Source organism: Ornithorhynchus anatinus, chromosome 3 (assembly GCF_004115215.2).
Source record: "Ornithorhynchus anatinus isolate Pmale09 chromosome 3, mOrnAna1.pri.v4, whole genome shotgun sequence".
NCBI lineage: Eukaryota > Metazoa > Chordata > Mammalia > Monotremata > Ornithorhynchidae > Ornithorhynchus > Ornithorhynchus anatinus.
In genome coordinates this window covers 45,721,764-45,737,836 of record NC_041730.1, presented here as the reverse complement: position 1 = coordinate 45,737,836, position 16,073 = coordinate 45,721,764, and the positions used below count along the sequence as shown (strand labels likewise).

Here is a 16,073-nt window from a genome sequence, read left to right as displayed (position 1 = left end):
CTTGAAATCTAGCAGGGGAGACAGATACTAAGATAAATTGCTGGTAGGAGGAAGCAATAATAATTATTTTTATTATTACTATGTTTTTGTTAAGAGCTTACTATGTGCCAGGCACTGTTCTTAGCGCTGGGGTGGCTAAAAGCAAGTTGGGTTGGGCACAGTCCCTGTCCCACAAAGGGCTCACAGTCTTAATCCCCATTTTACAGAAGAGGGAACTGAAGCCCAGAGAAGTTAAGTGACTCACCCAAAGTCACACAGCAGATGTGGCAGAGACAGGATTAGAACACATAATCTTCTGCCTCCCAGGCCCAAGCTTTATCCACTCCTCCATGCTGCTGCTCCTATATAAGGCCAATAGAGTATAAAGATAGCTACATGGCTGTTTCCCCGCTGTTTTCCAATAAGTTCATAATTCCCCACTCCTTTATTAAAAAACCCTCCCTTGACTTTACGGCTCCCTCCAGTTATTGCCCCATCTCCCTCCTACCTTTCCTCTCCAAACTCCTTGAGCAAGTTGTCTCTGCCTGCCTCCACTTCCTCTCCTCCAGTTCTTTCCTTGACCCCTTCCAATCTGGCTTCCATCTCCTTCACTCCAAGGATGCAACTCTCTATGAAGTCACCAGTGACCTCTTTCTCGCTCGATCTGACTGCCTCTACTCCATCTTAATCCTCCTTGACCTCTCAGCTGCCTTCAACATTGTCAACCACCCCCTCCTCCTGAAAATATCATCCAACCTTGGCTTCACTCACACTGTCCTCTTCTTGTTCTCCTCTTTTCTCTCTGGCCGCTCATTCTCAGTCTCTTTCATGGGCTCCTTCTCTGCCTCCCACCTCCAATTAGGGGAGTCCCTCAACATCTCCATCTACACCCACTCCCTTGGAGAACTCATTTGCTATCATGGCCTCAACTACCACCTCTATGTGGATGATTCCCAAATCTACATCTCCAGCCCTGATCTCTCTCCTTCTCTGCAGACTTAAATTCCTTCTGTTTTCAGAACATCTCTCCTTGGATATCCTGCCAATACCTCCAGCTTAATGTGTCCAAAGCAGAGCTCCTCATCTTCCCGCCCTAAACGTGTCCTCGTCCGTCTTTCCCTTCACTATAGACAATACCGCTATCTCCCAAGCCAGTAAACTTGGCATTATCCTCGACTCATCTCTCTCATTCAACTTACATAGTCAATTTGTCACCAATTCTATCCTCACAACACCACTAAAATCCACCCTTTCCTTTCCATCGAAACTGATCCAAGCACTTTTCCTGTCTTGACTACTGCATCAACCTGCTTGCTGACCTTCCTTGCCTCCTGTCTCTCTCTTCTGCAGTCTATATTTCACTCGGTGCATAGATCATTTTTCTAAAACAAGTTCAGTTCACATCTCACCACTCTTCAAAAACCTCCAGTAATTGCCTATCCATCTCTGTATGAAACAGAAACTCCCTACCATGGGCTTTAAAGCGCTCAATCAGCTCCCCACCTCCTACCTTAACCTCTCTGATTTCCTTCCACAACCCAGTCTGCACACTTCTCTCTTCTAACCCCAACTTCAATCTTATCTATCCTGCTGCTCAGCCCTTCCCCAGGACCTTCCTCTGATCTGGAACTCCCTCCCACTTCATCTCAACTCCCTCCCACTTCATCTCCAACAGATAACATCTTCAAAGCCTTATTAAAATCACATCTCCAAGAAACCTTCTCTGACTAAGCCCTCATTTCCTCTGCTCCCTTTCCTATGTCACCTGTGCCCTTGGATCTGTACCCTTTAAGCACTTGACATTCACCCCAAACTCAAGCAGACAGTACTTATGTACTTAGCCACAATTCATTTCAATGTCTGTCTTCCCCGCTAGACTGTAAGCTTTGTTTTTTAATGGTATTTGTTAAGTACTTACTATGTGCCAGGCACTCTACTAAATGCTGAGGTAGAAAAGCTGTGTGGTCTAGTGGAAAGAGCATGGGCGTGGAGTCGGAAGGACTTGGATTCCAATCCCACCTCTGCCACTTGTCTGCTGTGTGAACTTGGGCAAGTCACTTCTCTGAGCCTCAGTTACCTTTTCTGCAAAATGGGGGTTAAGACTGTGAGTCCTAAGTGGGACAGGGACTGTGTCCAACTCAATTAATTGAGGGCTCAGATTGGTGCCTGGCACAAAGTAAGTGCTTAAAAAATAGCACAATTATCAGTATTATTATTAAGATAATCACACTCCCCATCCAGGCTTAATCCCCATTTTACAGGTGAGGTAACTGAGGAGCAGAGAAGTCAAGTGACTTGCCCAAGGTTACACAGTAGACAACTGGTGGAGCTGGGATTAGAATCCAGGGTCTCTGACTCCCAGGCTCATGTTCTTTCCACTAGGCCACGCTGCTTCCCCATGTAGGCAGGAAACGCGCTTACCAACTCTGCTGTATGGAGCTTTCCCAAAGGCTCAGTTCAGTGCTCTGAACACGGTGAGCACTCAAGAAATATCACTGACTGGATTAATTCCATAAGAGCCATATGGGGAGCAGAGTGAGAACCCAAATGCCCAAGTGATGCAGAAGTGTTTATGTGGTTGGACAGGGAGTTGCATATAGGGTAGGGAGATGAGAGATTAATCAGGAAAGGAGGAGACGTGATTTTGAAAGGGCTTTGAAGATGGGAAGACCAATGGTAAGCAAGGTGCAAAGGAAGAGGGAGTTCAAAGCAGAGGGATGGCTGAAATCTTTGGTGACCGTTTTATTTATGCCTCCAGGCACACTTTGAAGGTCCCCGTTCCATAGGCGGTCCCCACAAATCAGAGTCCCCTCTCCACCAATCCCATGGACGTGTCAGAGACCGGTGTTGGGAAGTGGACTCACAGACTTTGAGATTCAGCACATGGGGGCCGCTCAATAAATGCTCCCGTTTGACCGAGTGGGACAGAAGTGATGTAGATGTGAATCTGGAAGCTCAAAGTCAGTGACAAACACCCAATTAGAACCCAGAACTCTCCATTTTAGGCCATAGATTAGTTTATCCAGGACCTGGCCCAAGCCAGATCTGAAGACAAAGTGAATTTCAGCTGTCCCAGCAATCATGGGTGACCATTTTAGACCAATCCATAGTATTTATTCAGTGCTTACTGTGTGCAGAGCACTGTCCTAAGTACTGGGAGAGACTACACAGGAGGGGATTAGATATAGTCCTGATCTCCCAAGGAGCTCACCATCTAAGAGGCACAGTCAGGCTACACCTTTGTGATACAGAGTAAAGGGGAGATGGGACAATTATCCAGTTAATTTCTTCAGTGTCAGCAACCACTCTGGCTAATTCAGTCCCCGGTTCAGCCTAAATTTTATGGTCTGCCTGTAGGCCCATCCGGCTTAGTTCAAAAATAATAATAATACTTGTGGTATTTGTGTAAACGCTTACTATGCACCAGGCACTGTTCTAAATGCTGTGGTAGGTACAAGCTAATCAGGTTGGGTCCAGTCTATGTCCCATGAGGGGCTCACAGTTTTACTCCCCATTTTACAGATGAGGGAACTGAGACCTAGAGAAGTGAAGTGACTTACTCAAGGTTACCCAGCAGGCACGTGGCGGAGCCGGGATTAGAACCCAGGTCCTTCTGACTCCCAGACCCGCTGTAACCACTAGGCCACGATAATCTTCAGTCCTCCCACTCCTTTATGCTGAGAAGCCTCAGGCTGATGCATTTCTAATCAACCGGGCGCAAGCCTGGTAATTTTCTGTGACAAGCCTAATGAAATTTGATGACACACGGAGTTAAGGTAGAGACACTTTTTTTCCCTTCTCCTATCTGGATCTTTTCAGGACCCAGATAATTCTATCCTCTTTACATCAAACAGGCAGGTAACTCTGGAGTCCTCTATCTGTATTATTTCTAGTAAGGCCAAATCAGATTAGAAATGACAGTAATTGACATTACATGCTTTAATGAAATTTCCCCTTCTGTGAACCGAAAACCTCTCCACCGAGCATTGCGGTGGTCTTCCCGGGTTGAAGTGTTACACACTTCAATGTGTTATGCGACAGGTACAGCATTTATGCAGAATCACAAATTAAGCTTTCCGTATCATGTTGCTGGGGAGTGGTCAGTCAGTTGTATTTATCGAGCGCTTACCTTGTGCAGAGCACTGTACAAAGTGCTTGCGAGAGTACAATGCAACAAGAAAATGCTGGAAAGAGATGGAGCTTCTCCCTCGATAACCCTGTCTCTCTCTGCCCCCATCCAGACAGACATGTGACCTTGGGTCGGCCCCTTGGGCAAGTCCTCTCTGAGCCTCGGTTTCTTCAACTGTATAATGGGGATAAGATACCCTCAATTCTAGACTCTGAGAAATGGGATGCTTTCTCCACTTAGCGAAAAGCAGAATCATCGCGCCTCGCGTGGGGAAGAAACAGGAGGATGGGGGCGAGAAAGGAGGGGTTGATTTTGGTCAATTCCGCCTACCCCGTTCTGTAGCATCAATTAGGAAGAGGTTTTAAAGCATGCAATCATCTTGTCCCCTCTTACCTCACCTCACTGCTCTCCTACTACCACCCAGCCCACACACTTCTCTCTTCTAATGCTAACCTACTCACTGTACCATGACCTCATCTATCTCACTGCCGACCTCTCACCCACATCCTGCCTCTGGGCTAGAACACCCTCCCTCTTCATGTCCGGCAATGACTCTCCCCACTTCAAAGCCATATTGAAAGCACATCTCCTCCAAGAGGCCTTCCCTGACTTAAGCCCTCATTCCTCTTCTCCTGTTCCCTTCTGAATCATGCTTGAATTTGGATTTGCTCCCTTTATTCTCCCTTTATTCACCTCTCCTTCAGCCCCCAACACTTATGTCCGTATTTGTCTCCCCCCACTTCACTCCCACCCCTGCTCTAGACTGTACACTCACTGTGGGCAGGGATTGTGTCTGTTTATTTTTGTATTGCACTCTCCCAAATGCTTAGTATGGTGCTCTGCAAATAGCAAGTGCTCAATAAATATGATTGAATAAATGAGGATTATGACTGTGAGCCCCTTATGGGTCATGGTCTGTGTCCAACCCAATTAGCTTGTGTCCACCCCTTGTGTCCACCCCAGTGTTTAGTATAGTACCTGGTACATAGTAAGTGCTTAACAAATACCAAGTGGCCAGGGGAAAACCAAGGCCCAGGTTATCATTATTAACCTGGGCCTTGGTTTTCCCCTGGCCACTTGGTCCCCTTTCCCCCCCCTCTCAAATTGTGGAGGTGACCTTGGAGATGAGCGGGAGGCCTGGGAGTCAGAAGGTTGTGGGTCCTAATACTGGCTCTGCCATTTATCTGCTGTGTGACCTTGGGTAAGTCACTTCACTTCTCTGGACCTCAGTTACCTTATCACCAAATGGGGATTTATACTGAGAGCCCCATGTGGGACAGGGACTGTGTCCAACCTGATTTGCTTGCATCCACCCCGGTGCTTAGTACAGTGCCTGGCACCCAATAAGCGCTTAACTAATAACATTGTTATTTTCATTAGGGCACGGGGTTGGGATGTTGCAGCATCACTGAGCTGGATCTGCCTCTCGGGGGAGGTCATCAGGGTGACCCCGAGTTGGGGAGTCTGCATTCCAGCACTTGGCTCGAGGTCAGGGCTGGATAACTGCCCCGGGCTGGCAGAAAATGGGGTGACATGGCCTCCTTCTGCTGGGTTTCTGAGGGAAAAAAATCCAAAGTCAAATGAGGATTTTCCCGGATCACTGAGACATGATTGCTTGCCCTTCTGCAGTCCTCTAGTTTTGGGCAGGGAATGGGTCTGTTCTGCTGTTCTGTTGGCCTCTTCCAAGTGCTTAGTTCAGTGCTCTGAACATGGTAAGCGCTCAGTAAATACCATTGACTGGCTGACTGATGTTCCTGGTTTCCAGGATCTGACTCAGGAAAGCCATCCCCCTGCCACGGAGCCCCATGGGGGCAGGCCATGAGGGGGGCCGGGTGGAACTCTTTGCAAGCACAGTGGAGTCCTGATTGTCCTGGCTTGAAAGAAAGAGAGAGAGAGATGGATAAAGGGAGTGACTGAGAGATGGATGAAGAGAGAGAGGGAGAGGGAGAAAAAGCAAGGGGGAGAGAGAGATGAAAGAGGTATAGAGAGGGAAAGAGAGAGAGGGAAAGAGAGAGAGAGGAGAGGTTTCCGTTTGTTTTGCAGATGGTCTATGAGTCTCTTGTGGCATCATATTAAATTATATAGGCAGTCACTTCTTCTCAGCCGGTGCTCTGAGCTAAGAGTTGTAGAGTGGCATAAAGCCTCCTGTTAGCAGAGCAGCCGAAAAGACAGGACAGGTTCGAAGGGTCTGTGGAAAGGGGACCCCCCTCTCTTTTGAGGGGGGGACCCCTCACAGTCGCTCTCCAGGTGGAGAAAAGATGAAGGCGTTTCCTCGTGGATCTCTCACCATGGGCTGTGGTGCACTTTGTCCTAAAGGTAGGCAGCCCTGCACTGCTTCTGGGCTTGGATTCCCCCCATCCGAGGGCAGGGGGGGAACATCCGCTCCGGCCTTCCATTTGGTCAGGCTCCTGGCCCATTTTCACCTCAGAATACACGGTCTTTTCCTTTTTCTTTTCAACCCGGAGTCAGGGCCGGGCCTGTGCAGTTGCAGCCGGAGGTGTGGGCGTTTCTGTGGCCGGGGGCAGGCAGGGAAAAAGAGACTGTTTCCTGTGGACAAGGTGTCCTCTGGGAAATGACCGCACTGGGAAAGTGGGGATTGGACAGAGAGACCAGAGAACAAGTTCCGGGAGAGGAGGAGGAGGCCCTGGGTGGACACCAGTTCTCTCTGCCCGCTGGCCAGTTAGCCGGCCCTGAGGCCCATCATCGCCCTCAGAGGCACGAACATCAGGACCCCCATAACTGGGCGGACCCTGAGTACATGGAAGCCTGTTTGCTCTATGCACCTTCTCCAGGCCCGTTTCTTCGTGATCCTGGCTGAGGCCAGAAGGTCTCAAATGGGATTTGCGTGTTTCCAGGTCAGTTCCTGGTCCCTTCGCCCCCTGTCCCAACCCGGCTGGACCACAGGCCATCTGGGGGCTTTGATCCCTCCGCCGCCCAAGGGAGTGATTAGCCTCCCAGCCCGAGGCTCTGGCTGGCAGCATAGGCAGGCGTTATTAGCAGACATTAGCGAGCATTAACGATCAGGAGGGGAGAGGGGGTGGGGAATTCTTCCCAGAGTCTAGGCCCGGTTCTGTGGGTGATTTGGCGGCCGCCTGGGCTGGGGGTGGGGAGGGGGGCACTCCTTATGTCCGATTCCCTTTAGGGATGACCAGTTTAGGGGTCAGGATGCCCTCACACCTTCTCTGGCAGTTACCAGACTCCCTCCTCCGTCTCAGGGCCACCCGGAACCCCGTGAAGGGCAGCAGAGCCAGATGAGGGTGCTGACTGGGTATCAGGACAGAAGAGGGTGGAATCTGGGGACTTCCTGAAAGCCCCTCTGGGGAGAGTACACAGGGCCGGCAGGGACTGGGGTTTGTGAGGGGGGGCCTCTCTAGACTGTAAGCTCATTGTAGGCAGGGAATGTGTCTGTTTATTGTGCTATCGTATTCTCCCCAGCGCTTAGTACAGTGCTTTGCGCACAGTAGAAGCTCAATAAATACCACTGACTGACTGCCTGACAGGAGCATGAAAAAGTATTCCAGAGACTTAGAGATATGCTCTTGTCATCATTCCTTGCGGCGCTTCGACCACCCCCTGGGCTTCTGGGAGGGAATGGCCAGAGCCTGCTCCTCCCAAGCAGTGTGGCTCAGTGGAAAGAGCCTGGGCTTGGGAGTCAGAGGTCATGGGTTCTAATACCGGCTCCTCCGATTGTCAGCTGTGTGACCTTGGGCAAGTCACTTCACTTCTCTGTGCCTCATTTACCTCATCTGTAAAATGGGGATGAAAACTGTGAGCCCTATGTGGGACAACCTGATTACCTTTGTAACTTCCCCAACATTATTATTATTATTATCCTGGGCAGGACCTTTTAGGGGTCAGCAGGAATGGCCCTACTGAAGCAGTGTGGCCTAGTGGAAAGAGCACGGGCCTGGGAGTCAAGAGGACCTGGGTTCTAATCCTGGCTCTGCCACCTTGCCATGTCACCTTGGACAAGTCACTTCTTTGTGCCTCAGTTCCTTCATATGCAAAATAGGGGTTTGATGCCTGTTCTCCCTCTTATTTAGATCTTTGGGGGATCTAATGATGATGATGATGATGGTATTAAGCACTTACTATGTGTTCTAAGCATTGAAGTAGATTCAAGCTAATCAGGTTGAATCTAATTAGAATCCGACAAGACCCGATGATCTCTTCTGTACCCCAGAGATTAGAACAGAGCTTGACAAACAAGCACTTATCAAAATACAAAATTACTATGATCATAATTGCAATTATTCGTCACTTCCCTTCTACACCTTCCTCTTACCCTTGGGGTACTTGGGATCCAGTCCTGACCTTCTTGTGGGTTTAGGATGGTCCCTGAGATGAGACATCTGGGAGAGGGAGACACCATGAGAGGACCGGGTGGTTAAGGACACCTGGGTCTCATTGATAAGTGAACTTGGAGTAGCTCAGAAGAGCCTCCCATGCTACTGATACAGAATACAGGCAGAGAAGCAGCGTGGCCTAGAGGAAAGAGCTCTGGCCTGGGAGTCAGAGGACCTGGGTTCTAATCCCTGATCCCCCCCTCCGCCGTACCTGTTCTGCGACCTTGGACAAGTCACTTTACTCCTCAGAGCCTCAGTCCCCACATTTGCAAAATGGGGAATTCAATATCTGTTCTCCCTCCTACTTCAACTATGAACCTCGTGTGGGACATGATGATCTTGTATCTACTCCAGCACTTAGTCCAGTGCTTGAAAAATGGTAAGCACATAACAAAAGCCACAATTATCATTGTTACCATTATTATAATTATTGTGATTTTTCTTAAACTGTGAACTTGTGAGCTTAAACTGTTAAGTTTAAGATAAGCTTAAGCTTGTATCTATGATAGTGCTTAACAAATATTATTACTATTATTATTCTTTGGGGCGCAAATCAACCCCAGTGCTTAGTACAGTGCCTGGCACATAGTAAGCATTCAACAAATACCATAATAATAATTACAACAATTAAGTGGTAGAAGAGGGAGGAAAAGCATGACCGGCCTTGACGCCATCTGTGATTTTTGCCTTTTTCTCCTTGCCTGGCAGGGCTGCTTGAAATTCCTTCAGTAGCGGCTGTAAGACCCTCTCCTCTCAACACACCTTAAATGATAATAATATCTGTGGAGTTTGTGAAGCACTTACTCTGTGCCAAGCACTGTACTAAGCACAGGGGTAGATGCAAGCTAGTCAGGTTGGACACAATCCCTGTCCCACATGGGGCTCACAGTCAATTTCCATTTTCCAGATGAGGGAATTGAGTCCCAGAGAAGTGAACTGACTTACCCACAAGTCACCCAGTAGACAATTAGTGGAGCCGAGATTAGAAGCCAGGTCCTTCTGACTTCCAGGCCCGTGTTCTATCCATTAGGCCACATTGCTTCTCTGCGAATCCCTTCTTTGCCTAATCCAGCCATAACTTCTATACCTTAGTGTCCTCAACTGTAAAATGGAGATTCCATCCCTGTTTCCTGTCCTACTTCAACTGTGAGCCCCGTGTGAGACAGGGACTGTGTCCAACCTGCTTAGCTTGTATCTACCACAGCACTTAGTACAGTGCTTGGCACATAGTAAGCACTTAAATACAACAATAATAATAATAATTGAATAATGACAGCTTCAGCCGGTTCTGCAGCCAGCTAAAAGTCAGTTCTGTGGATAGAGTTGCAGCATCCAAAAGCATGGTTGTTCAGCTGGGGGGGCTCACTGGAAGAGGTGGGATTTTAGGAGTTGTGAGATGGGGAAGAGGGCTGGTGGATTTGGTTGTTGTTGTCTTATGCTGGCAAATTGTGTCTGATCCGTAGTGATGCCATGGATGCATCTCTCCCAGAAAGCCCCACCTCCATCTGCAATCATTCTGTTGGTGGATCCATAGATTTTTCTTGGTAAAAATGCAGAAGCAGTTTACTATCGCCTCCTTCCGAGCAATAAGCCTGAGTCTCCACCTTCGACTCTCTCCCTTGCTGCTGCTGCCCAGTCCAGGTGACTTGTGACTTGTAGCAGATTGCCTTCCACTCGCTAGCCAATGCCCAAGCTAGGAATGGAATAGATAGGCCTCTGCTTGACTCTCCCACCCATAGTCGAGACTGGTAGAGTACTGGAAACTCTCCAGGTGTGATGGTAGATTTGGTAGGGAAGGAAAAATGCCAGCAAATGAAAAGGAAAAAGCTTTCATCAATTAACCAATGGTATCTATTGAGCTCTTACCGTATGCAGAGCACTGTACTAAGTGCCTTGGAGAGTGCAGTTAACGGAGTTGGTAGAAATGTTCCCTACCCACAAAGAGCTTACAGGCTGGAGTGTAGAACACTTTACACTAAGCGCTTGGGTGAGTGTTAGCAGACGTGTTCCCTGCCCGCAAGGAGCTTACTGTCTAGAGGGGCGAGACAGACATGAATATAAATCAATAACTGATAATATATAAATTAAAAATCTGTACATAAGTGCTGCGGGGTTGTGGATAGTGTGAATATCACATGTCCGATTTCAGCAGATGGACCAGCTGACTGTGAGGGGAGCATGAGGACATTTAGAAGGGTCAATTCTCTTCGGCCTTAATCTGATAGGACTCGGTGGGAGGTTTCACGGTTTTTCTTTGCTTTTTTCTTTTAAGGGTATTTGTTAAATGCTTCCTATGTGCCAGGCACTGTAGTAAGCGCTGGGGTGGCAAATGAGTCAGGTTGGACACAGTCCCTGTCCCACATGGATCATACAGTCTTCACCCCCAGTTTCCAGATGAGGTAACTGAGGCACAGAGAAGTGAAGTGACTTGCCCAGGGTCCCGCAGTAGACACGCGGCAGAGCAGGGACTAGAACTCAGGTCCTCTGACTCCCAGGGCTGGGCTCTATCCACTAGGCCACACTGCTTCATGTTCTGGGCTTCTTTCAGTGAGGGATCAATGCAACAGGAAATGTGTCTCATATTGTTATATTGTTCTCTCCCAAGTGCTTAGTCCAGTGCTCTGCACATAGTAACACTGGCTCTGTGACCCTTGGACATTTGATATTTTGCCCCACTCCAAACCCCACAGCACTTATGTTCATGTCTTTAAGTTAAGTAATATAAATTATTATTTCTATTAATGTTTGTCTGCCCCTCTAGAGTGTAAGCTCATTATGGGCAGGGAATTTGTCTGCTTATTGTATTGTTCTCTCTCAAGTGCTTAAGCACTCAATAAGTAACATTAATTGATAGGGTTCCTGATCTAAGTGGGAGAGAGAATGGGATTTCATCCCCATTTAAAAACATGGTCCAGTGGAAAGAGCAAGAGCCTGGAAGTCAGAGGACTGTATTTAATCCTACCTCCACCATTTGTCTGCTGTGTGATCTTGGGCAAGTCCCCTAACTTCTGTGCCTCAGTTTCCCAAGTTGTAAAATAGAGATTCCATGCCCATTCCCTGGCCTACTTAGACTGTGAGCCCCATGTTGGACAGGGACTGTGTCCAACTGGATTAACCTGAATCTACCCCGGTGCTTAGGTCAGTGTTTGACACATGGTGAGCGCTTAACAAATATGGTAATAATTCAACATTGTCAGGACTTCCCCAAATTCACGACATCATCATCATCAATGGTATATATTAAGCACTTACTATGTGCAAAGCACTGTCCTAAAAACTGGGGACAGTACAATTCAAGAGAGATGGTAATCACATTCCCTGCCCACAACAAGCTTACAGCCTAAAGGGACAGATAGCCATTAAAATCATTTATGATATATAATTTATAGATATGGACATAAGTGCTGGAGGGCTTAGGGTAGGAATATTAAAATCAATTAATGGTATTTATTGAGCTCATACTTTGTGTAAGGCACTGTACTAAGCACTTGGGAGAGTATTGTACAGTCTACAGTCTAGAAGAGCAAATGGGCATTAATAGAATAATTTATAGTACATCATTTAGAGAGATATATATACACATAAGTGCTGTGGTGCTGAAGGTAATTAATTGATTGTATTTACTGAGCGCTCACTGTGTGCAGGGGACGGGACTAAGCTCTAGGGAGGGTACAACTCAATATAACGCACACATTCCCTGCTCACAATGAGCTTACATTCTAGAGTAAGGTAAGGCAAATATCAAATCAATAAATGGTATTTATTGAGCGCTTACTGTGTGCAGAGCACTGTACTAAGCAGTTGGAAAGTACAATTTGGCAACAGATTGAGACAATCCCTACCCAACAACGACCTCACAGCCTAAAAGATCCAAGAGCATGGATGACTCAGAAGGGAGAATCCAGCAGGCAAGTGGCGAAGCCAGAGTTAGGACCCAGCTACCCTTCCCGAGGGCCCCTGGCTCTTAAATAACAATAATTATTATTATTGCTATTAGGATATTTAAGTGCTTCCTATGTGCTTCCACCCTAAGTGCTGGGGTGGATACAAGCAAATGGGATTGGACACAGTCCCTCTTCCAAATGGGGCTCTCTGTCTCAATCCCCATTTCACAGATGAGGGAACTGACGAGGAAGTGAAGTGACTTGCCTAAGGTCACACAGCAGACAAGTGGGAGTACTGGGGTTAGGACCCAGGACCCCTTCTCACAGGGTCCATGGCTCTTTAATGATAATAATAATAATAGTATTTGTAAAGTGCTTACTCTGTGCCAGGCACTGTACTAAGCGCTGGGGTGGATACAAGCAAATGGGGTTGGACACAGTCTCTGTCCCATGCAGGGCTCCCAGTCTCAGTCCCCATTTTATAGATGAGGTAACTGAGGCCCAGACAAGTGAAGTGACTTGCCTGAGGTCGCACGGCAGAAAAGTGGCAGAACTGGGATTAGAACACAAGACCTTTCGACTCCCAGGCTGGTGCTGTGTCCGCTACACCATGCTGCTTCTCTGATGCTTCTTTGATGCTCTGGTTTCCGTGGTGGATGACTTGGGAAAGCGGGGCGTTGTGGTCAAGAGAGAGGCCTCTCCGTCTCCAACTCCGGAACTCTGAGGGAGGATTGACCCGCTTCCAAAGAAAACTCAGCCCGCTCTTCCAGGTTGAACCGTAAAGGCATTTCAACCAGCCCCGCTTGCTTGCCACCATCCCGAATGCTGCTCCTCTTAGACTCGGTTTATTGAGTCAAAAATAAGCGAACCATGCCGCCAAGCCCCACGGAATAGCTCCAGATTAGTTAGGAGAAGTTCGAGGCAATAAACGTTTCATCCGTATTATACATGGAGAAAATTAAATTACGGGGCTCTTACGGCCTCCTCGGGGGCCCCGTTTCTGTTTAAATGGAGAAATGAGCCCACTGCAGCAGATGGGTGATTTTGGGGAAAGAAGGCACACTAATGCAGTCACGTTAAAGAGGGTTGCATTGTGAGAGGACCGGCGGCGTATTTACGTTGACCGACGATTGGAACAGAGTCAGCGGTTAATGGAACGAGAATGATGTCCCTGTACTGAATCATTTCCTGAAAAACATTTTCAATTGCAAACATATCTCTGCTTCTCTTCCCTCGTTTGTTATGTCTCTGAGAATGAAGGCCCGAGGGAGGGCGGTGGACAGACAGCGGGGAGGGGCGGGGAAGCCTCCCAAATGGACGTTTATGGTCCGAGGACATTTTTGCCGATGACCTACGCATCAAAATCCACCCTCTCCCGCCCACCTTTAGCTGGTGATTGGGCTCCACTTTGGTAAATGCTAATATTGAATTTCTCTTCACACTTGGAAATGTGTAAATACCCCGGTAGTCACTGTTCGGTTCTGACTGGGAAAAAAAAAAAAAAAAGAATCTGCAGAGCAGATGTGTTTTACTTGCTCGACACATTTCTCGGTGTCTCTCTGCACATTTGGGCTGGTGGAGCTGCGGCCAGAGTTTATTTGAACTGGATTTTGTATCCTAGAACGTGCAGCGAGTCAGTTTCCAATAAACCCTCCACGCCACTTCCTCCTCTGTGTACTTGTTGCGAGCATGGGCTCATTCGATCCAGTGGACGTGTATTCAAGGGGAGTGTGGAAGCGGGTCCCCTCAACCCTGAGTTTAAACAAACACCAGCTCCAAAAAAAAAGAAATGTGGTCCCAGCTGTATTATTTCTCTTTTTTATATGGTATTTAAGTGCTTATTATATAAGTGCTTACTATGTGCCAGGCACTATACTAAGCACTGGGGTAGATACAAGCTAATCAGGTTGGACACAGTCCATGTCCCACATTATAACTGTGGTATTTGTTAAGCGCTTACTCTGTGCCAAGCACTGTATTAAGCTCTGGGGTAGATACCAACTAATCAGGTCCGACATAGTCCATGTCCCACATGATAACTGTGGCAATAACAATAATAATGGTATTTGTTAAGTGTTTATTATGTGCCAAGCACTGTTCTAAGCGCTGGGGTAGTTATAAGGTAATCAGGTTGTCCCATGTGGGACTAACAGTCTTAATACCCATTTTACAGGTGAGGTGCCTGAGGCACAGAGAAGTTTAGTGGCTTGCTCAACATCATAAAGCAGACAAGTGGCAGAGCTGGGATTAGAACCCACTTCCTCTGACTCCCAAGTCTGTGCTCTTTCCAAGACACAAGCGCTTACTAGGCACCAGGCACTGTACTAAGCGCTGGGGTAGCTACAAGTTAATTAAATCAGACGTACATATAAGTCATGTCCCACGTGATAATTGTGTTATTTGTTAAGCGTTTACAATGTACCAGTCACTGTACTAAGCGCTAGGGTAGATACAAGCTAATCAGATCTGATGATGATGATGGCATTTGTTAAGTGCTTACTATGTGCCAAGCACTGTTATAAGCATTGGGGGAGATAAAAGGTAATCAGGTTGTCCCATGTGGGGCTCACAGTCTTCATCCCCATTTTACAGATGAGGTAACTGAGGCACAGAGAAGTTAAGCAACTTGTCCAAAGTCACAGAGCTGACAAGTGCCAGAGCCAGGATTAGAACCCATGACCTTTGACTCCCAAGCCCGTGCTCCTTCCACTGGGCCATGCTGCTTCTCACAGAGTCCATGTCTTACATGGTAACTATGGTATTTGTTAAGCACTTACTATGTGCCAGGCACTGTACTAAGCGCTAGGATAGATACAAACTAATCAGATCTGACAGAATCCATGTTCCACATGGTAACTATGGTATTTAAGTGCTTACTATGTGCCAGACACTGTACTAAGCACTAGGGTAGATACAAACTAACCAGGTTGGACACAGTCCATGTCCCAAATGATAATTGTGGTGTTTGTTAGGCTCTTACTATGTACCAGGCATTGTACTGTTAGGATCAGGTCAGACACAGTCCATATCTCACATGATAATTGTGGAATTTGTTAAGCACTTATTATGTGCCAGGCACTGTACTGAATGTTGAGTTAGATACAAGGTTATCAAGCCCCATATAAGGTCACTGTCTAGGAGGAAGAAGAGATATTGAATTGTACTTTCCAAGTGCTTTGTACAGTGCTCCACACACAGTAAGCGCTCAATAAATATGATTGAATGAATGATTGAACCCCCATTTTGCGGGTAAGGTAACTGAGGCACAGACAAGTCAAGCGATTTGCCCACAGTCGCGCGGTAGACAAGTGGTGGAGCCGGGATTAGAACCCAGGTCCTCTGAGTCCCAGGTCTGAGCTCTTTCCACTGGTCCTCACTGCTCCCCAGTTGGGCGAGTTTGGACCTGTGTCGGTTTCTTTCTCTTTGTTGGGAAACCTCATCTGCCGTTTAGTATTTCCAGTTGATTCATTTGGAAGAGCCCTTCCAAAGTGGCAGGGGGCTAAGGCCGGAGACCATTGTCGATTTAAAAATTAAATCAGGGTGGCCAAAGGGGCTGTGGTACATTAAGGAATCACTTATAACGCAAACAGCAGATGGACCGAGACTTGAGAGCTTAATCAGGGAAGGCCTCCTTGAGGAGGTGTGACTTTGGAAGAGCTTGGCCAGCGGTCCGTCGGCTGTGAAAGGAAAGATGGGAGGGAGCCAGGGGTCGATGGTGAGAGAGACAGGACTGAG

The 16,073-nt window shown here is 47.5% G+C and overlaps 1 protein-coding gene and 1 non-coding gene across 2 annotated transcripts in view; one reads left to right on the top strand and one right to left on the bottom strand.

The window, feature by feature from the left end:
• The window catches only part of PARVA (parvin alpha), a 104,955-nt gene that overhangs the window by 50,717 nt on the left and 38,165 nt on the right, over positions 1 to 16,073 (top strand). The gene's annotated exons all lie outside the window — the stretch shown is intronic.
• Positions 10,106 to 10,239, bottom strand: LOC114810899. Its single transcript, XR_003758589.1, has one exon. It is a non-coding gene; the product is annotated as a small nucleolar RNA SNORA7 (small nucleolar RNA).